The sequence below is a fragment of the Molothrus ater genome, chromosome 13 (assembly GCF_012460135.2).
Source record: "Molothrus ater isolate BHLD 08-10-18 breed brown headed cowbird chromosome 13, BPBGC_Mater_1.1, whole genome shotgun sequence".
In the NCBI taxonomy this organism is placed as follows: Eukaryota; Metazoa; Chordata; class Aves; order Passeriformes; family Icteridae; genus Molothrus; species Molothrus ater.
In genome coordinates this window covers 15,794,765-15,818,298 of record NC_050490.2, presented here as the reverse complement: position 1 = coordinate 15,818,298, position 23,534 = coordinate 15,794,765, and the positions used below count along the sequence as shown (strand labels likewise).

General features: G+C 40.1%; 1 long non-coding RNA gene across 1 annotated transcript in view; it reads left to right on the top strand.

The window, feature by feature from the left end:
• The window catches only part of LOC118690544 (uncharacterized), a 48,624-nt gene extending 32,832 nt beyond the window's left edge, over positions 1-15,792 (top strand). Inside the window, exons 12-14 of the long non-coding RNA XR_008508589.1 lie at positions 6,398-7,660; positions 8,620-8,772; positions 14,025-15,792. This is a non-coding gene — a long non-coding RNA (uncharacterized LOC118690544). The remainder of the gene's footprint in view (positions 1-6,397; positions 7,661-8,619; positions 8,773-14,024) is intronic.
• The last annotated feature ends 7,742 nt before the right edge of the window (positions 15,793-23,534 follow it).

Here is a 23,534-nt window from a genome sequence, read left to right as displayed (position 1 = left end):
CAGCTAATACATATCCTGAGTCATAATGTGGATTTGCACCTTTCCTGTTAAATATAGCTGGTTTATGTCCAAAGGATTCCTTCTCTCCCTAATGCTCACTCATATTGTTACAACTTCAACATTAGTTGCAGGTGTGAAATGCCAACTGATCCACACTTCTGGTGCTGTCAGCAGGGGAGTAATGTGTGTCAAAGGCCTGCTTCTCAGAGGGGAGGTCACCCTGATCTCCATTTGCACATCTGCTTTGCTAAACACAAAACTCTGGAGGTTTGAAAAGCCTCAATGTGCACAAAGTGGGATGTGATCACATGTACAGAAGGAGCTGCTTGTGCCTGTCATTTAGTGGGCAGGACACAGAATTTTCCCTCTGTACAAAATTCGTCCTGCATTACAACAGGTGATGCTTTCCTTGTCAGTTCTATATTAATAAGGATAAAAACCACACTTCTCTGCATTCCACGTGCAGACAGGATACCAAGAGGTTAAACAAGAGCCTCACACATTAAGCAGCTTCAGAAAGATGCTAATATTCAGCATGTCCCTGCTTGGAGTGTGCAGACATGAAGATCAGGGAAGTGCCTGATCAGAGCTCCTGGAGGGACCGTGCTGCTGGAGCCTGCCTTGAACAGAGGCATCCTGGTTTGGTTCTGAGGGCTTCCAGAGGAGCTTTCAAACGTTTCTATTTCCTGCTGTTAGTGGATTTTTTTCATACCTTGGAGTCAGCCTTCCGATGGTAATGTGTTTGCAGTTGATGCTGAGATAATAGTTCTTGCTCAGGGGACCTCTAATACACAGTATTTGATGCTTTCTACATTTTATGTGAGATCAAAAACTACTCCTATATATCCATATATGCCTAATTCTTTCTTGATTCCTGCTAGAATCTAGAATATCCCTCAGTATCTGCCATAAGGATGGTCACTAGTAATCTATACAGAATATTTTTTGGTCTTAATATGTATGGCCTTTCAATGTCATATGTTTATGACATCATGATTCTGGTTACTCTGCACTTACAGGACATTTTAAACACATGCATCCAAGCATCATTCACCACTATACATTGTATTTTTTCCCTGTCTCAGTTGACTATTTTCAATTTTTTTGGGGATAATGAAACCCATATTGACCTTTTTATCCAAAATGAGAAAATGGGGACTTGGTCATCAGCTGTATGCTGATGTTCCATGGATGTAACATCATGTTCCATGGAATTTAGACCTTGTATCCTCACAGTAACTTAGCTGGAATTAAAGAAAAGTGATTTCTAAAGCCCAAAGCATACTGGGGAGACCCATGAGCTGAACACATAGGTCAGAGCATGTTTCATGAGCACCTGAAATGCCAGCCCTGAGCCTCTGCTGCTCATAGTGGACATCTCCTTAAGGGAGCTGCTGACAATAATTTCTATGAGAATCAGAAGAAAATGCTTTTCACGAGAATCACTTTTTAATACTGAGGAAGGAGAGCATTTGCATTTTAAAGAAAAGTTTGATTCTGGAAAAGACTCTCTGTTGGTGAGTTAGAGGAGCTGTGCTGTAGAAGACAGAGTGGCTGTTGGGCTCTTCATGGAAGCCTCTGTTGAATTCAGGCCTTTCCCCTGAAATTTACACCAGAAATTCAGAAATTTCGTCTTTGATCAGAACAGCTTCATTGCCTTCCTGAGTAATAGGAATGGCATTGGTTTCCCTGTGCTGTACATTATAGACATGATAGACCCATGAAAAGAAATAGAAAAAGGGATATTGATTTTCTTGGAATAAAATACAGTAAATTTGAGCTTGGAAAACATTTAAGTATAATATGCTGAAAGCTTAAAGAAACATTTTCCAGGAGCATGCCTGTTAGTTTTATCTTAATTTTTGCCATGTATACTTATGAGAATCACAGACAACTCATAAGATTTTTTAGTTTCTGTTGAGAATTGCCTTTTCCAAGATAATTCTGTACACTATTACTTCAGCCCACTGGGTATCATGTAGGGAAGGTGCAAGATTATGCACATGAATATTTCTGTCTACCACTTAGGCGTGCTGAGACAATATCAACTTATACTTTCTCCTGTCATTGGTCCTTATTCCATAGAGGATATTCTTAATTACCAGCAAGACAACTTGGTAATATCATGTAAAGTGTAACAGCATAATTTCTGTGATGATTTACACCTGCTAAGGATCTGAATACTGAATTTTAAAACATAGATTAAGTTCAGAAGAAGGAGTTTTTTTCTACAAGACACTATTTCTATTTTTAATAGAAATAATCTCATTTATTTAATTTATTGGCACTGTTCTTCTGAATGAAATGGAGCTTTTGAACATGAAGATACCATTTTTTCACATTTTCACTGCCCTGAAAAATTTAGAGCACACTTCTGTACTGGATTAGATCAACTTGAGTCTAAATGCCTAAACACTATTTTTGACAACTGTGCACGAGGGACGTGCCTGTACAGGGATTCTAAAGAATAAAAAACCTAAAAATATCTCAGTTGCAAAGAAAATTCCCTGTATTCCTTCTTACACTTTGTAATAGTGGTTATATATATATATCTTTTTTAACCCTCACAGGTTTATCTCTAATTCTGTTGGAATTGATTGAAATTATTCCTCTGACTTTAGCAAACTCTGTTTCCTGCTGGATTAAAGGCAATATTTGTGCATCAGATTTGCTGGTGATGAAGCAGGTAATTTTATAAACATGTCAGGGAGGGTAAGTGCCCAATAAAAAGATGCCAGACAGAGATGCACAAATTGCAGTCTATTTGTAATGGAAATAAAACCAGAAATTCTTACTGTGAGTCATGAATTTCTTTATAATTGCTTCCACATTTGGGGAAACTTTTCCCTAGGTTGTCTACAGAAACCCTGCAATTCTTGGGGCTTCTGATGGCACTTATGATCACAACAACACATCTCATTTCTGATAAAAATTACTTACTTTGGGAAGGATTGTTTTTTTCTCAAATTGCTTTTCTGAGTCTTTATCTACAACTATTTTCTTATCCTCCTCCTCATTTTCTATTTCTAATATAAAACCAGGAATCCTTATCAATTTACAAGAGCAATAAAACTAAAGAAAATTCAGGCAGAACTGTAAAGCACAGTCTATTTTAAAGTTCCAACTCAGATAATAAGACTCTGGTTTGTGCTGCACCTCACTCATGGACTCAGTTTTCCATAGTGCATTCAGTGTTGTAATAATGCAAATCAAATACAATTTTAATAACTCCTTCCATTAATGTTTTAAGACTGCAACACTTATGAGCATGATTCTAATTGCATGATTTTGCTACAGGCAAGTTTTATAGATCTGTCTGATCTTTGGATATTTGCACCGTTTGGATTATTTTAAATAATTAATTTTTGGAAGAATTTCAGTCTGGGTAACAACAGTTGGGTTTGATAGTGGTTGTCTTGTCAGTAATTGTATGTATCTGCTTCCATGCCAGGATAAACTAGATAAATTTAGAACTCCTTGGGAGGAGGGGGCTGAGGTTTATACCATGGCAAATGTTACGGAGAATGTTCTTAGGAGGGGAATATTTATAGACTATGTTAATACAAGGAGCAAAAGAGGTTTAAAGTGAATAAAATTTTGTCATGCGGCACAATTAGTTAATTAAATTGCAGGACTTTCTGCCGAAAGAATACTGAAAATATAATCAACTTAAAATACCATTAAACATTCTTGTTTTATGCAACTTCTATTGCCAGTCTCTAATGCACTGCATGTTAGGAACAAGGAAAATACCTCATGAGAAGAATTAGTTTGACTTCTGACTTTTTTCTGTGTATCTGCTGGGAGTTTCTGCCACAGGGGCCATAGAACCATGGAATCATTAAGGTAGGAAAAGACCTCTGAGATCATCAGTCCAACCATTAACCTGCACTGCCAGGTCTAGCACTAAACAATGTTCCTGAGCACCATATCCACACATTTTTTAACACCTCCAGGTATACTGACTGCACTTCTTCTCTGGGCAGCTTGTTCCAGTGTTTGATGACTCTCTCAGTGATGAAATTTTCCCTAATATTCAACATAAACCTCCCCTGGTGCAACTTGAGTCTTCTTCCTCTTGTCCTGTGGCTTGTTACCTGGGGGAAGAGACCAGCCCACACCTGGCTGCACCATCCTGTCAGGGAGTTGTAGAGAGTGATAAGGTCCCCCCTGAGCCTCCTTTTCTCCAGGCTGAGCACCCCAAGCTCCCTCAGCTGCTCATCAGAGGGGATGGTGAGGGGCTTGCAGGGCCTCTGGTGTAACCCTACTGCTATTTTTAGGCAAGGTAAACAGTTGTTAAAAAGCTTGCTCCTCGCCTCTGAAACCTGTCTAAAAAAACCTCAGGCTTTCCTGTCGTTGTGCAAAATGGGATGAGGGAAACGACAGGACATGGGAAGAAGGTGAGTGGGGCAGCAAAAGTCACAAGGAAAGCATTTGCTGAGTGGCTGGTGAGGGCCCTTACCTTGGTACTGTCCCCAGGGTTTCTCTCTAGTGGCAGGCACTTGGCTCTCCTCCTTGTACGTGCTGTTCTTCCCCTCGAGCATCACTTGAGAGCTGCAGCAGAAGGTTCCCTCCTTCAAGATGAACAGAAACACCAACACAGTCTTGCCCACTCTTCATTCCTCATTTCTTCTGTAGGGAATTTGCTCCAAATTTGGCTCGTGACAAATGCCTACACAAGGCTTGGACAAACAAGCATTAAAAGCAGCAGTGGGAATTTTCTTTTGGGGGTTAAAGAATAGCTATGAACCAAAAGTTGCTAATTGTACCCTGAGAGGTGATTTTTTTTTTGCCTGAAAAAAATAACATGTTCTTCAGTGAATATGGCTTTACCCACCCCAACAGTGCAGGTTTTCCTGTCTGTTTGGTGAATTCTGTGTCTGGCATCACAGAAAGGAACATCCGAAATACCCTGAGTGCATTTTCCTTGCAGGAAAAAGTTCTAACAGTCTTGCTGCAGAGTCTACACACTGACAGAGAAACAGTGCACAAGTTGTGCAAAACCCGTGATAAACTTTTACTTCAACAAAAGAAGTTTTAATTAATCCTGTTTGAGAGGAATGGAAGGGGCCATAGGCATATAGACCTTAGAGAAATGTAAATTTTCCATGAATGGCTACTCAGAAGTATGGATGATTTCAGCACTATTTGAGAATTTCATTGCTGGATCAACTCAGCATGAAGTTCTCAATTATTCTTTCCCAAAAGTCATCCCAAACAGGAACACCCTGATATACTGAATTAATGATAAAAGTGGATTGTGGCTAGGGTTTCCATGAGAACTTTGTCCTGGAAAATGCCAAACAACCAAAAAGGTTTGGATTGAACAATGCAGTTTTCATGAGGCTTCTCCGCTGCAAAAAAAAGATGTTAAAGACTTTTAAAAATCATTGCAAGTGTCCCAATAATATTATTCTAAGTGAACGTATATTTGGTTTGAAATATATTTTGATTTTAATTTTTAATTTATAAGTGAAAGTAAAAAAATGAAATATTTTGAAACTACTGAAGCAAATGGCTCAGTAAGATTTTTCACTTTTTAGCAGCTTATTGGTTAGCCACAGAATTAGCTGAAAAAAGATGAAATCCTGAAAACTCCCAAGGGACAGAAGAAAGCACTTCCCTGTCAGCTATAAAATGAGTGAAAATTATAATGACATTTTCATTTAGCACAGAGATTTACTAAAACACCCACATTTTCACAGAAGTTGCAAAGACTTGAACTCGGACAGACTTTTTGTTTCTCCCTAGGTGTGATGCTTAATGATAATGTTTTTACTAGACCTGGTCACACACCCTCTCAGATAAAGAGCTGGAGGTATTATTCCAGCCTCTACAGGGCTAATAATCTCTGTTTCTTATGCTAGCACAAGAAGGAGGGCAGGAAGCACGAGCAGGAAATTTCATAGTTTTATCTCAAACGAATGCATTTAAACAGGAAATGATAATTAAATAATTTAGAAGTGAGCTATCCAAGGGTAAAGAGCCCCAGATGCCGTGAAGGGTTAAGCTTTGTAGGGCAGAGAGGGAAGGCCTGTGTAGCTTCACTGTGCTAATGGTGTGGGGAAAGAACTTCTGAGATGCCTGCTCAATTTGTCAGGATTTTATCTTCTGAACTATTACCTCCAGCTTTCCCCAGAACACCCTTCCCAGCCCTTTTATCTGCGAGCTATCTTCAAGTTAACTGTCTGCCTATTGCCTTGGCTGAACCACACTAATAGTCAGCTAATTACACATGAACACTCTAATTTGCTTTGTCTTCCTCAAAAAAAGCTCACGCGTGTGCAGGCACGCACGCGAGTGCACTTCTGCCCGTGCCATGAAACTGCACCAGCTGGATTGGGATAAAATTTGTTCCATTTGTTTTCTGCCCCCTCTGATGCTTTCCCCTCACCAGGCCACCACCAACGCTTGTCATTCCTGATTTGCAACATCACCTGTTGCTCCAACACCAGGCTCCTGTAGAGCAGAAACTGGAGCAAAGAAGAGAAATACGTGTTTGTCATTGAACTGAGCTGAGAAGAAGGAAGAGGAGAATGATAAGATCATAGCCTGCAGCACTTTGTTTATGAGAACATCCTTCCAGTGATATATGTCTGCACCAGGTGAAAGTATTGTGTCACCCCTAACATATTTTAAATGCCAGGGCTGTCATGCAAGAAGACAATGATGAACAAGTTTAAACAGAATATGGTTTTGTAGCCACGTACAGAGTTACCCTTTGAAGGTTTGCACTGGTAGTGCTTCTTAGCAAAATGTTTCCAAGCTGTGTTATATTCCCCTACAGAACCCTTCTCACACAGAATTTAAACTAAATTGAGACATTTCTACTGCAGGCAAACTGATGGGGTTGTACATAAAGCAGTGCATTTCCTCAGGCAGGATTTTCAGGCCATTTCAGACGTCCTCCCTACCATACTGCCCAAGTTTGTCATAACTCCTTGGATAGGAGCCCTGCAAATGTGCAAAGAAAGCTCTGTCTACACCATGCTCTGAGGAGCAGGGACTGGCCCAGGTGGCTGCATGGCAGAGGTTTACTCAGACTAACTCTAGCATGCTCCTGTGGACAGAATTCCTGTTAGCTGCTGCTGCAGCTCCCAGACCACATCACCTGCTTTAATTCTGCACTAAAGAATTCTGTTTGCGTGCTCCAAGGCTGCCTGGCATGGTGGGACGGGGTAAGCAGGGTTATATTTGGAGGATTCTCTTCAAAAGTGCACTCCTGGGCCAAAGTGAAAGGCTAATGCAGAAGCAGCTTTCCTCAGCAGGCAGATATGCCCAGAGCTATCATCACATGGCAGTTTTCTTCCCAGATATTTATCTGGAGCTCAACTGCACGAACACCATCCCCACGTTCTAACGCTGTTGCACAACACCACTCCTTTGGCTCAGACTGACAGCTCAAATTGAGCCTTGGGAAAGCCAACATCCAGCACACAACATTGAGAATGGGCATGACCACATCCACCTTGGATTCAGGTGAAAGAGCTTTAGCTCTGTGTGTCACGTGGAAATGAAGGCAACCGCGACACTGTGGACTCGTGCGCTGTTGAGGAAGAGTAAGGTCAGAGCCACTCCATGACCCATCCATGACAGCATTAATAACTTCACAAGAGGGAGGAAAGGGAGCCTCTGATTGCCTGAAAAAACCTTCAAGGAGGTAGGATTTCTTAAGTACTTATTAAGGTCCTGTGTGGGCTTGTGTAACGCGCTCAGCATCTGCCCCTCAGTTTTCCTTTCTGTAAAATGGGCATACCTTGTTTTCCACAAGGTTATTAGGAGGATTTTCCAATTAAGGTTCATCATAATTGAAAGTGTCTGGCAAACAGTATTTAATCACCTGGCCAAAAATGGTCTCCAACTTCTTTGGGCAGAATGTGAGTTTTTATAGGGACTAGTCACGGTGTTCAGAAGGCTATGGGATCACAGGCTGCATCTTTAAGACAGAGTTTACTTCTGAATCAGTAAATGTACTAGACAAAGCAGCCATTATTTATGCATTCCTGCATACATGGCAAGGTGAAAATAATAGAATAAACATCATATACTTCATTATGATATCGGTTTACACTTCCAGGGTACACAAAAAGAGGCCATTTCATCAAGCTAATTGCCTGAAAGTAAAAGAGAGAGAACTTTAGCTATTAGTCTATTATGGGGCTTTTTTCTTAATCACAAATAGGGGCCGTGTGTCCCCAGGGGGATGTGTATTCTAATTTACAATTGAACTACAGATCAGAGCAATCAATCTTGTGCAGCACTTTTACAGTGTAATTGCTGCAACATAACAAATAAAAAAAAAAAAAAGCAGCCTAAGTCGAGTTTCAGCTTGAGGTGGAGATATTTACCAGGCATTGGTTCGGGGTGGGAGGGAGGCAGAGAGAGGAGAGAGGCGCCAAAGCCATGAATATGCAATGAGGGCTCATTAGTGCCCCAGTGTTGCCATGACGAATGGCATTATCCCCAGACTGGTGCAGCCTAAACATGAATTTTATAACGACCCATTTATCATGACTTGTCATGGGTTTCTTTACTGTACTTTCTACTGACTCGCACACCTTCCACCATTAGCACCTCAGAATCCCTTCCTTTTGTTCTTTTTATCTTATTCCATCTTAGTTTTTGGCAACGATTCTCGGGTGATAAGGAGAGGAGGGCTGCAAACTCTGGTGTTCAAGAGTTCAGAGCTTCCCAAGCTGAAGACCCACCGCCAAAAACGTGTTGGTGGTCTTCAGTCCACTTACTCGTGGATAAGTGTCCTCGTTGTCACAGGTATCTGCAATCTTGTCAGTTGACTCAGCAGAAAGGTCTAGGGTTGACCGAGCATCCAGACAACTATCTTTCCACTCTGGCAGATGTGATGGATGAATCTGTTTTGTTGACCTAGGCCTGTCTCCTCCTCAGCCCACTCCATTTATGTGCACAGTGTAACAATCCACCCCTCATCTTCACGTCGAAAAAGGTGCAAAATCAGACAAATAAACAAAAACTGCTTTCTCCCCGGTTTCACTTAAACGAAAAAAAAGCCCCGTACTAGGTCTAAAACCCAACTGATAGGGAAAGCATTTACTTTCCAGGAGCAAGCAATATTAGTCAACTCTACAGGAAAACCAAATTACTGTGAAGTAGTTAGTGTCTGGCTTTAGCTCATTTTTGGTCACTGCACGCTGTCTCTGTTTTACTGCTGTCCCTTTGGCCTGCCCGATCCCACATTTAATATACCACTGCTTATAAAGAAATCCCTGTGGCTCAGAAGGCTGAATTGCCACTGCTGGGCTAGGGCCTGCTCTCTAGTATATAGAGGCTTTCATTTCCCAAGTTATGAATCTGACATCTCATGGCCAAATCCATGCCAGTTTGTTTCTGAGAAGTCTGTCCTCATTATTTACCCCAAATAGTTTCACTGTCAGTCTGCCCTTACTTTTTTTTTTCTTTCCCCACTGTGAAGTGGCTGGAGTATCTGAAAGTATCAAGCCCCTCTTTGTTGGATTTTACACTTTTGCTATTACAAGAATTTGTCTTTAGGGATAGAAAAATCAAGCAACTTATTTCCAGCTATTACTTGGATAGGACTTCATGTTCTTAAACAAGTTCTGAGCTCCCATGATCTCTGAAAACAACTCTCCCGAGGTCTTACATCAGGGTAGTCCTACAGTCCTTTCATTACTCTACTGGATGTTTGAAAATATTAAAAGGCATCTAACATCCCAGGCCAGCAATTTATAGACTCAAAGTCTGGCGCTGAGGCCCTCAAAACCTCTATTTCTTCCCCAAAATCTGCACTTTGCTATTATTGTTGCCAAGACAGGCACGTGTTTCACCAGGAGTAGTTTGTCAAAGCAACAGTCCATTATCCAAAGATTCATGACAGATTCCCACTCTGGTACACAATGGAAGAGAGGCTGGATGTCAGAAAGGGAGGAGAAAGGAAAGATTCCTCTCAGAAAGGTGCATTTGGGAAATGACACACCTTGATTAATCAGGGCATAGCTGATTAGGCCAGCAAATGCTTGCCTTTTTTTTTTTTTTTTCTTTTTTAAAACCATCTGTGCTCCTTTGGAGAATATAGGTATATAAAAATATATGTACGTGCAGATTTTTAAAGCCCCTGACAGCATCTTCCACAAGTCTGTGACCTATGATGGAGAGCTCCAGCTCCCACTACAATACAAACAATGTTCTGTTAATTATCAGGAGACAAAAGAAGAATAGAAATCACTCTTAAAGAAGCAAACCAGAAATGACATCTAATATTGAGAAAATGTCCACTGTCTTCATAGGAACTTGGGACACAGCAAATCTTATCATTATTCCTGAGAATAAATGTTTGCCCTATGACCCAGGTGATCTGATCACCTATTGAGTGGAGAGAATGGAGAGTTGTCCCCAACAATGTGGTTTAATTAAATTATTTTAATTTAGCTCCTATTAGGAGTACTAAAACTGACTGTACTCAGTCTATGAGATCAGATTGATACATCTGATCCATTATCTGCTGTTTATGTGATGGAATAAGCAGATTCCTGTTTGAGCTGGTTGCAGGAACTCACACGTCCAATCTACAGAGGTTATTCCATTATTTTATAATGGAATATAATATAACAGGTATATTTTATACCAATACCTGAAGCTCTCTTTGAGAAACAGGCTCATCTTTATTCCACTCACCTCATGGAGCAGAAAGACATGGAAACAAGGAACATGAAGGGACAGCCAATGGAGATGACGCCGAGCTATGGGTCACTTTAGCACCCAGGAATCACAGAATCACATCTGAGTTTCCTAGGTTGAGATCAACAACCATATGGAGGGCAGCTGCCCAGGAAAGGAAAACATTCACTATTCCTCAGTCAACCCACAAATGGCAATCATTAAAATAAAATAATTGCAATCTTTAAAATATTAAGTCCTTGGTTCTAAACTGACAGGACTCTAATTATAGGAAACACACAAATTTCAGGAGAAAAAGGCTACTTTCATTCTCATATGAATCCAGCTTCCAATAAAGTATTAGATTTGAGATTGTTTCAGAGAGAAATTAAGAAATATAAGCAATATTTTGAGGTGGAAGAAAAATCTATAAGGTACGACTAACTGTTTATCCTGAATTTAGGGTTATTTTTGTGACTGAGTGCTGTAGGACCAGAAATAGGCTGTCAACAGACTCACATGAAATTCTGCTTTAAATACATATATTTGAATGTAATAAAATCTGACCATACAGTAAAAATCTGCAAAATTATTTATGCAGTAGTTTTCTACGTTTACAGATAGAATTCATAAACTTAGGATAAAAAAACCCTGAGAAAAACTTCAGGTGTTATTACTATTTAATGCTTTTCAATGTCCTTTCAACTGACATGTACACAAGAAAATTAAAAAAAAACATAAACCCAAGCCCTATTTCTGTTTGTGAAGTGGTGCTCTTTTAAAGACATGATAAAATTCTAAGCCTGAACACAAAACTCCTTCTGACTGAATTCTGAAGTGTTTGAGCACCAGGCAGTGCCAGGGACATATCCTTATGTGCTTGTGAGGGCTCCTGATTGTGCTAAATAAACTTGACCAGCCTTTTTTTACTCTTTTTGTAGACAAATTCATCCCTCCCTTTTTAGTTCTGTTTCAAATACGACCTGATATATTTTTTTCTCTGTTCAAAGCTTGGCTTTATTCATCCTAATGAACTAATGATCTTTTCCATTGGACATACTTCAGCTTTGTCTTTAAGGCTCCTCACCTTTCTCCAAGTGGAGCCAATGGCTCGCTGCTCCCCACTTTTAAACAAACAAACACCATGTCCTTCTTCCCCCTTCCTCCCCACTTTCTTTAATGACATCTTCAGTCATTAATGAGTTAATAAAAATCTCAAAGTCATCTGGGACTAGATAAGGGGGAAGAAAGAAGAGTATTGTACACATAATGACAGGCTCCCTGCTGGCCCTAAGATGTCATGGGTCAGCCATGTCAAGAATGTGTGTGCCCAATCATCTGCTGATTTTTATCAGCAAGGCCTGAAGCAGAATCTGACACGGCCAGTTTGGGAGTTACAATGAATAAACAATGACTTCTTGGATTGTTGGCTGCTGTGTGATAGAGTGAGAGGGTTTATATATACTAAAACATGATGACATTAGCAATCAATATACCAATTACTGGACAAGTTATTGGACGAAGAATGCACATGTCCTGAGCTTTGTGCACTTTGAACATGCTGCCAGCAAAGGAGACCACAGAAATAATGTTAATTAACCCATTGCAAGCCTGATATGCTAATACCTGATGATGCTTTGAAGTTTCTGAGAGCATGAGGTGGGAAAAAGCCTTGGTCTGATATAGCACATTAAACATTTGAAATATAAAACACAAGCCTGACAAATTTACTTTTCATCAGGACCTGAGGAAGAAAGGAATAAATTTTTTCAAGTGATCAGCTGAGATTCTAACGGACTTAAATTTTTCTCTATAAAATTTCACCTAATATGCCTCAGCATGCTACACAAATTTCATCACTGAGAAGTTAGAACATATCTCCTATAGCTTGGTTAAAGAAATATCCCAAGAACTCTCACCTGCCTATTCTTAAGTAAAGGAAGATAAAACTCTAACACACTTTTTTTATTTCTGTGCGACTGCAAGTGCATTTCTGCATCTGATCAGCCTCTTACATTCTTTAGTGTGCTCAAAATATTCAGTGTTTATGAGTTTCTCTTCTCTTATTCTGGAAGTGATTGTGAAGATAAAATGACAGTATTTTAATTGAAGCCAGGATAGAATGGGATTATATAAATCAACTAATTCCAAGTGCAATATAGAAGAAAACTAAAGTGGAGATCAATGTTGCAGACAGATCTAGATTGGAGTTAAAAGGTGTCAGCTCTCCTTTAAGATGGACAAGTCCACGATCTAATGGAAAGCTCATGGGTTTTGCCCTGAGATGCATTGTTAAATTGATGTAGGAAAAAAAGACATGTTTTATGATGGTTCTCCATCCTTTTCTGTGTAGTCTCTGAATGACAATTTTACTGCCATCTGGGAAGCAGCAATGCCATGGACCCTTTGACTTTTGCTCAGGTGGGAGCAAACAAGGCAGGGTGTAAACATAAAATTTAGCTCTGCCTTCCAGGGCATCAACCAACGCAGTAGAAATTGTTCAGGAGTAGGGAGGAGAAGAGTTCGGCCATCAGAGTGGCCCTGTGTACTTGCTGTGTCAGGGGCTGAATAAAATCTGCAGATACATCTCTAACAGATCACTTTTGTGATGTTATTTTAAACTACAATCAAATCTGCTCCTGCTCCTCAGAGCACTAAGCACTTCTCAGAGTTGTGTTGGATGGTGGTGGCAGAGGGACCAGCCTCAGACAAAGGGGGAAAAATAGATGAGGCTCCATCTGGTTTTAACTGCAGTGGTTATGAAGTGTTCAGCTGGATCCTTCCAAATGGCTCTTCCCTTCCTATTGAGCGAGTTCTTGAAAAGTTTAAAAGTGAATTTGTCCAGCATGTGTGATATGAATAACAAAATGCTTTTAAATGTAAATGTTTCATAAAACAGCAGCATTACCATACATTGCAGTGAATACAGTTAAAAAATCCAACTCAATAATCCCTCCTCTGTAATTTACAATTAAATTTTTGCCTCAAGGTAAAAGCTACATTCACAAAAATAATGGTAATAGATTGACCTTGTTATGAATGGATAACAAGCTGGAAACAATATAGTTTGTCACAGAGCATTAACTGTTACTGTTGAAATTGTAAATAATGTGTATAGAACTTACAATGTAAATGGCTCCCCTTAAAAATATTAATTATGTCAATTAAACACTTGATGCATAATGGATTATTCTGAAACCTATTTAAGTCCATGTCAGACTGAGTACTCCATTTTCTAAGATCCCATTCCCAGACTACTGGAAAAATCTATGGCTGTGCTTTGACTGCTCAAGGTGGACAAAGGAATATTGCCTTAAATTAAAGATATATGGCTGCCCCTTTTGTTGACATTTCTCACTGCTTTTTCTCATCAGAAGATGAGACTGTTTACAGACACAAGGCTCTTCTGAAGTGCTTTCAGGCTGCTTTGGAAACTGTTGAAAGGCAACTCTCATCCAGCAGCGCTGGCCAGTCCCCGGAGGAATTCCATGGGATACAGAGAACTCCGCTGGCTTTTGTGCCACTTTGGAATCACTGGACAGAGAAGGATAGATCAGTTCTTACACTTGGATGGTTTCTCTGGTCAGAGTGACCTAACTCAGCATTCTCAAGCCAGTGAAAGCTGAGGGGGATGATGTTCAAATCTCCTCCTTGTGTGTCCTTTGGAGCCTGTGCTCATCCAGGAGAAGAGTCTGCTATCACATGGCTTTATGGAGTGATCCAAAGCTGATATATAACACATGGCTTAGAAAAAATTCATTTTCTCCCAGTGTCTGATGACCACCAATTCATGAACAAGACCCTGAAATGTACTCTCTGTGCTTCCCAGCCACAATTCCTCAGCTGTAGATCACGACTGGACTTAACAGCACAATTCTTAAGTGTTCTGGCCAATTACCACGTGGCCTTATAAAAGAAGGATTCCCACTAGATTATCCACATAGAGAAAGTGATACTAAAATGACAAGCCACCAAGAGGTCAAATAACCAGTTGCCAGAAGTTAAAATAACTAGACTGTGGAGCAGCAATATCTGAGGAGCTGGCATGTGTCCCAGGACTGGTTGTCATACAAATGAAAGAAAAGACAGCTGGAATCTTTTTGGATTGACTGTTATTTTCTGTGAATATAATGTAAATCTACCACTCTGGTTTTTCAACCAGACACCTGAACTGGGAGTTTAGAAACTGATTCAGTAAAATATAAGGTCTCTTTAGATCTCATTTTTCCATGTGTGAGTTTCATCTACTTTGTTTAGCTTTATCCTTCGGGATCAAGGACTGTTCAGACTGTCTGAGCACAAAGAGTCTGATTACAGTTTGGGCTCTCCAGTAATCCAAGCAAATACATTGCATCCTCTCTTGCCAAAAGGTGTGCTCTCCCATCTGGGCAGCAACAAAGTCTCCACAAATGTCTAACTGAGCAGGCACCTCTCCCCACCATGGAGCCAAAATCCCAGCCAGGCTGGGTTAGCTCTCCATCCAATGATTTTCCCTGGGCAGCTCTTGTTTCACCATCACTTAAAGTGTAGCTGTTTGCTATACATTCGGTGCCATCTCTTTAAAGATGTATATCTGAGTGGGCAAGAAAGTTAGGGATTAGCAATGGGCAGAGGTCAAGTCTGTCAAGACTTTAAGCATGTTGTTGGTTGTAAAAAAGATTACGTTACTGGCAGCCCTTTGCCAGATCAGTACTTCCATGCCAAATGTTAATCCTTGCTGGGGACAAGATGGCTTGTAAATGTTATGGGAGAACACAGCTTTTCCTGTAGAAAACAGGCATTTATGGTTAAAACATGGATTGTTTTCTCATGCTTGTGTTTGCATTTCATGCCAATTCACTCTTGCTTGCTATGAGCTTCGCTTCAGTACTTACATTTAATCACTTAAGGTCTTTATTTGTATAGTTGAGGAGAGAATGGTTGAGTTCTTGAAGCACTGGGGAGTAAAAGAGCCAGAGCTCAGCCTCAAGTTTTGCCAGAGGTCTTGCACTGTGAAACTGGGCAAAAGCAATGTGCCCACTTGAACTTTACTCTTCTCATCTGTACAATGGAGCTCCATGTAAAAAAGATCCCATAAAATTTTGTTTGTGATTGTGAGAAGTTCAGTGTTTATTTGATCTATAAAGCAATCTGGCTATTTCAGTGTGGCTAACTATATATCTGTAACTTTCTAAGTAATGTCCTTTCCTACAGTCAGAAAATCACTGCATGATTTGGGTTGAAACATTTAGGATCATCCTGTTCCAACTCCCCTGCTGTGGGCAGGGAAATTTCCACTACACCAGGTTACTCCAAGCTTTGTCTAACCTGACACTGGGCACTGCCAGGGATGGGACATCCACAATTAGACACTTTGGGAGGGCTTAGGTTTCCAGGTCAGGTGCTTACACAAGGGCAGCCAAGGCATAATCCAACACAAGATTTTAAAATAACAGAAGACTCAGATGCCCCGAAGTTTGTTCTGCTGTGGACTGAGAGCACAACTGGGTGTGAGCAGCAGCTGTTGTCAAATGTGTGCAGAACACTGCACATGGCTGAGCACAGTCAGGAAATTAATGTTGTACCAGTGGATCTCAGCAGCTGACAATGCTCACAGAGCATTGCACAAACTCTAGGAAGTCCTGTGGCTGTCTCACGTGAAAGGAAAACAAGCAGATCTGGGTGCAAACTACACTCACACCTGTTTTTGGCATCTAAAGATCCTCAGGGTCTCTGTGGCTCAGTTTTTCACCCTATTTTGGGAGGTAATGAAACTCTATGCTAAGGCAAGAATCAATAAAGCTTCACTTTAAAGGGTTGATGAGGTCAAGGAAACACCAGTGCCTGATGCACATGGGTTCAAGAGTAGAGGGGACCATGCAAGTTCCCAGGTAGATTTGATAACAGAATTCATAAAATAAGAAAAACAAATTCAATCTGGGGAAACCCGAGCTTCTAGGTTTCATGCCATGTACATTTAGTAGCTATAAAATTAGAATACTGTGGTACAAGAGGATTCAACATTTTTTCTGGCAACAAGTGAAAAATGATGTGCAGCATCCTAAGTACTAAATTCTGTTAGTTCAGTTTTGTTATGCAGATGGATTTTTTTCCTTCTCCTCTACTCTTTAAAATGTTTTGAATTAAAATAGCTTACTCAAGGTCACCAAAGGCATATGGTCCTGCTCAAAACTTTAAACAAAACATTAGTTTTTACAACCTTTTGTAATTTGGTATTGTATACAACATGGTTATAGACGGAATTTCTGTAATCTTTGCAGTGGGTGACAGAAATATGAGAGCCAAATTTATAAGCCATTTAGTGAAGCATTTAATCAATTTCATGCATAGGAAATAACTCCGATTGCTTTGCTTTATCAATCTTGCTTTCTCAGAGACCTGCAGTCACCTCAACCTCAAAATACTTCAGTGCATGAGGGGGGAACCATGTGCAAAATTCTAATGCTGCACACAGTGTCAGGGACTTCTGAGGGCTGTTTAAACTTGCCAGCATCAATAACCCCTCTTGAGGCTGTTAATATATTTCAGAAGGAAGGCAGAAAGCCTAATATTTATAGGAAGTTGCAAGGCCTCTTTTTACAGAGATTTTCCTTAAACATCCTTTGTCTAGAATGAGTCTTTGACACTGTGTAGAGTTATGCAGATTGAGCTTGCCTCTAATACTGAAGTGTTTCTGAATGCTGCCTTTAATCACTTACAAACACTTAAACACCCTCCCTGCATCGTGCCCCTGTTTCCATAAACTATGACTGGCATATCATTTGTCAAACTCAGAGACAAATGATGCTTGGGATGACACTGCTCACTGAGGCCACAGCAAGAAAGACAGCACCAGGTCTGGGCTGTCTTGCAGTGCATGTAAGAGTTAAAATTCACATTTGGCTGGGACTGGGGGAGGCTGAGCTGAAAGATTACAAAAGTTCCTCTTCTGGTCTTCAAGCCATGGCTCTGGATGGACCATCTGACTTCTGGCAGTGGGCAAGAAGTTGGAAACACCTCTCCTCACCCCTCCCACAGGACAGCTGGTGACCTGGACGTTCCTGAGCTCTGTCTCCAGTTGTGTCTGCACTCATAAGGAGTTGTCTATTGGTACATGGCAGCATGAGGTACTGCTCTTCCTGCAGAAGGGAAAGGAAAACCTTGACCAAACCAACCTCATCCCCTTCTCCTGTATCTAAAACCCCTACCTGGAGTAAAAGATAAGGCTTAAAAGACTATTGCAGAGCACACTTTCTACTCAAGTACAACAGCTGGTACAATACCCTGAGCAGAGTACTACACAGTGATTTTTTTTCCTGAGTGAAAAATTCCTGAAGGAGCAAAAAGCCAATCTCTCTGATAATCATCAGCTGCTCAACTATATTAAATTTAGACAAGGCTACAATAGTGCCAGAGTTGTCCCCTGCCCTCTAAAATTAGAACTGAAAGAATGGTGGGCATAGTGCTAAATATATAACTCATTTAAAAATAATGTGCTCTCAGGCTTTCCTAATGCTTGAAAAACTGATCATCATAAATCTCTAAAGATCTGTTTGCACAGCCAACCTGCTTCCATCAGCCCCAAACATGTTTCAGTAGGGTCTGTCCTTTCCTGAACATCCACTTTTCCCTCACAGTTTATAGGGGAAAAAAAAAGCAGGAAAGTTTTGCCGTTAAATGATAGTTAAACAATAAACCTCCTAGCTATCTGCCTGGACAGAAGCTTCACCTAGCCTCTGCTTTCTGTTTGGAAGCAAAAAAGGAAAGAAGAAAGGGTTAATATTTACTATCTCTCATAAGCACTAGTCCTGGAAGAGTTGATAGGGACAATCCATCTGAAATGATCACAAGTGTGAGGTTTAGCTCTTCAAGCTGTAGAAAACCACAACAATCCTCTACAGAATAAAAAAAGACCCACAAAAAATCAAGAATCCTAATTCTTCTCCTGTTTTTCAGCTCCAGCAAAAGCCAGTGCTAACAATTTCAGAATCAATAAAATCAGCAGGATGGATTAAGAGCAGTTTTGCATAGAAACAGGGGCATGGAAAACCTACATCTTTCCTTCCTTCAAGGTCAGAAAAACTTCTACCTAGAAGCAAACCTCTTCTTTCCTTCCCAATTCCCTTCTAACAATGCACAGGACCCCACAGGGGAAGAAATTGCATTAAGGAAATTTATAGAGAGTTGGGGCCTGGGTGTACATTGGACTAAAGGAAGTCTGAGTCCTTGCAGGACTTAAAAATCATCATGAGACAAGGGGTGTCTTGGAAAAGTTAGGCTTTTATTTGCCAGCTGTTTTTCTTTTTCTGTTATTTTGACTATCAGAAAATCTATGACAGACCTGTTTGAGGAGAGTGAAGTGAGGAGAGGGGAAATAATTGTTTGGGAGGGTTTCATGGGAGCAGTAAGAAATCACTCTGCTCTCAGGTGTGGCTCTTCCTTGGGCTGGGCAAACAAACCTGGGGTCTATGAGAACCCAAAAGCCACTTGGCTGGAACAATTAGAGATGGAATCGGTGTGAAGATGGGGGCTATGGCTAAAAGGGAGAATGCTGCTTCACCACAAAATTTGGTTAAAAAGGAGTAGTGTGGTGTTTTTCCTCCTGCTTCATCTGCTCTTTCCCCCATGCTCATGGGATGCTGCAGAGGGCTCAGGTCTGTGCTCTCCTGAAGGGCTCTGAGAGGTGCCTGTGCCACAAGAAGTGGGTCTGGACTTGATCTGCTGCAAATAGAAATGCTTGTTAGGGAAGCAAACAGGTCATATTACACTATTCTTGTACCTTAAATAAATCAAGAAAGGTGTAAATGTGCTAGTCATGAACTTATTTCTCCCTTGGGCTACTTCTATGAGATGTTTCTTTCTCTTCCTTCCCCCCTCCTCATTCTACCTTTGCTCTTTTGGATGCCATCAGCTGGTTGGAGGGGTTTGCTGAAAATAGAAATATTAAAAAGGCATGTTTTCTGTTGGCTCATCTGGAAGATTCTGGGGAGGATTAACTCTTTGAATTCTTCACCCCATAAATTTGGGGTTTACACTCTAGTTTTGCCTTGCAGAAATACTAAGGCAAGAGAAGTGTAAGTAAAAGGAAATGAAAAGTTTTTAGTACATAGATATACTTTTGCAACCTTAATGAGCAGGTGATCTCCTTTTCTTCTTTCCTTTTAAACAGTACCTAGGATAAAAATTCCATGCTTTGCTGCTGGAGGAAGTCTAGAAAAGTTTATCACAATATGAATGCAGATTTTTTGTGAGGGTAAAAATAGTATTGGGAGGGGAAAATAGTATTAGAAGTCAAGGTTAATTTTTTTTTTAAGCAATACAGTGATTAACAGGCAAGTTGCAATGGGCTGTTTCTGGTGAAACTGGTGTTTTTAATGACCTCACTGTAAAATGAACACCTGGCCATCCCTAGGAGATGTTTGTTACTCTGCAGAATTCTCTGGACATAATCTAGAGCTGCTCAATTTTTACTAATGAAACTAAATGAGAATTAAAAAAAGTCCTACTACCTGCTCACTCACCAAAGCAGGTTTTCTTGAAGCAGAATAGACACAATTTAAAAAAACCTCAATCAAGTTTCTTATTCTTTGAAGAACACAATATTTTATGGATGTAATTTATAAGCAGAAAAGAAGAGGGCTATTCCCAATATTATCTTTATCTTCTAGACATAAATAACAAACAACTCTGGTAATCAAAATTTACTGCAATTGTAATAGGTTTTGGCATCGTTTATGTATCACAGGGAATGTTAACATAATGTTGACTTTCAGGACTGAGGCCAATTTTTTTTTATTTTATTTTTTTGGGCTGGCTTCATTGTGTGTATATATATATACATATATATGGAAAACCTCCCTTCCCCCCAGTATATTGGTGACTTTTATGGCATTTGAGAGATTAATTCTCGTAAATAACACTGTTTATATCTCCTAATCAGAAAGTTGAAATTATCTGTGACAATGTGAACACTAAAAAGTTGTATACTATGAAAATATTTCAATAATTAATGCATGCACTATCTAGAGCAATTGACAGTGAGGTCATAAACATAATGGGCCATCTGTGTTTGATTTGTATCTGAAAATGCTTAAAGGGAAAGGCAGGTAATTCAGGCTTCTCTTACAAATGTAAACAGGCAAGATTTTTCACCTTCTCAGAAGGCTGTTGAACCATTTCATTACTTTAAAGAAGAAAGAAATAAAAAAGGTTTTTCCAGGCTAGAACCTTTTACCACACTTGCATTTTGCTCCTGTATTCTCTGACAGGCAGCACACACCAGTGAGGCTTTTAGTCTTCTTTTCGAGGGTTGTCATTCTCCTTTATTTACTTTATATTGTTTGCTCTATAAAAAAATGCCACTTCAGTCTCCTGAGCAATCCCACCAGCTCACTTTGCATTCTGGGACCTGGCTTTAAATAGTTTCCTTTGGACCTTTCCAAGTTCAGATCTGCACTGGGCTGTTGAAAGACAGCAAAAGGTTTGTGCAGGATCTGGCTCGTTGTGCCTTTATGACCCTTCTCTGGATTTGTCCCAACTTGTCTCCTGAACCTTTTCTCCCTTGTGAAAGTCAAGATTCAGGTTACCTGCATATCTGGGCTTGGATTTAATTTAGCCCTGGATTTCTGCGCTGCGATGGGGAGAAGTGGATTGTCCTGCTATCATCAGGAATAACTATTTATCTCTGGCCTTATATGCATTGGCACAAAGCCAATATCAGGCTGGAATGACTCAATAAATAAACAACCATACAGCCCTCTTGTTTTCACTGGCTGATCTGATGACAGTCGGGCTCCTGCTCTTGGCACACACTGAGGCTCTGCTGAAGGAAATGCCATTATCTTTCCCGTGCCAGGCAGAGATTAATACATTCTTAGAAATTGAATCCAGACAGGACTTCTAAATGATTTCATGTGACCTCCTGTATATCAGGGCTATTAAATACTACAAATTACCTATGATAAGAGCAGAGATTGCAACCTATTTAAAACTCTGTGCTTTCTCCCCCACCCCCCCTTAGCTCTGCCCTTTCTTGTTCCTCAAATATTAAGTGTAGGCAGAGAATGGGTCATAGCAAGGCAATACTAAAGTCCAGAGAAACTGGCTGAAATATATCTGGGGATTCCTGCCCAGTAAGAATTCCCTGATTATCTGATCTGGGCTAATTTCACTCTCAGGTCTGAAACTGGTGATCAGAACAAGTTACCAGGTCTGACACTGGTGATCAGAACCATCTACCACCTGTGAGACCTTTTTATTGCCCCCCCTAGACTTTGATCACCTTTTCAGCATTTCACGTCTAGCATTGCAAAATCTTGGATGTAGCCAAGGGAAGAAATACTGGCATAAAGCAAGGCCAGAAACTGAGTTATACACCAAGGTGTGAGAATTGTTCTTGACATTGCAAGTACCTTTCTAATGCTTGAAACTCTGGAGCATAAATATTTTCCTAATGTTGGGCCACAAGGATAATAAAAGGAGACAAGCCAAAGCCCCAGATTCACAGACTGGTAAAGAGAAAGACTCTGCTTTATGGACGCTGAGCATCTGCATTTCTCTCACTTGCACAAGAATCCTCCTCCTTTCCCCTTATCCTCTCAAACAGGAGGGTGTATAAACTGCTGCGTGTTCCAAGTCAGATGATGAAGAAGATAAATTCTACGTTGTCCAAGCCCAATGATCTCAAATTATAGCAGTTTGCAGCACTGGGAAACTGCATTTTACTTCAAAGCTGAGTTTCTGTAACTCCTGTTTCCATTTTTGCATCTTGTCATGTTGTTGGCAGCAAGGTCAAATGCCCCATGTTATCCAATATTCTCCCTGTGCACAGGTCCCACTGCTTAGAAATCAAGTCCTCTTCCTCCTTTCTTGTTCAGCTGAGGAATTTGAGTTTATATGTTGCACAGCAGTGCTTCTTTCTAATATCTAGATTATTTTATTCTTCTGTGGTCTTACTTTGGTAGGTCTCCCTTTTGAAAGTAAAGTTAGACCCAGATGTCTAATGATTCAAATTGCCAGTTTTTGTCAGAGCAGATAATTTCCTTGTTTCTACTTGAAACTTTCTCCTTTTTTTTTTTTTTTTCCCATTCTGGCTCTGGACTTCAGAGAGTTTTGGCCTTGTTATGCTGAGTAGAGGTGGAGATTAAACACTTCAGGTTCAAATGTTTTGAGACAGTTTCCCACTCCATAAAATTAGCCTTGTTCCCTGATTTTTGCATTGTTTAGCTACATTGCAGCAAATACAGCATAACAGAGTGCCCTGAATCAGAACCTCATCCTCTCCCACCACTTGCTAAAATAATTCTTCCTGTCATCTACAGATTTTATTGGCACAATTTTATGTGCTATGTGAAAATTTCATAATAAAGTTCATGATACTATAAACTTCAAGTTGTGTCAAACCAAAGTAAAACCTGGCCCAGCCATAGTCTGTGACAGATTAGGGAAAGATTATTGGAAGGAGAACTCTGTACCTTCCTGATTTCAAAATCTGCAGTTAAAAGACATCCAAAGCTGATGTTTAATTTTACTCAGTATGGTTTAATGGTTTTTAAAATCCATCTATACTTTTGTTCTCTCCAACATCTTTGAAAATGAGTTCCATCATTGAATTCATGCTGAGGAGAAAAATACTTTCTTGCAGCAAGTGCCCTATATTGTATTATGAAAAAGAGTGAATAATCATTCCCTACTTACCTTCTCTATTCCAGATTTTATAGGCCAGATATTGTGCTCCCTTTTTCTTTTTCAGATATTCTTTACTTAAAAGAAGCAGGAAGGTGTTGTAATTTTCTGCATCTATTTTGAGTCAGAGTGACCAGAACTACAGTGGATTTATACATGGCATGAGGATATTTTCTGCATTTTCCTTCTCCACTCATAATCTTGTATCTTATTTTCCCTTT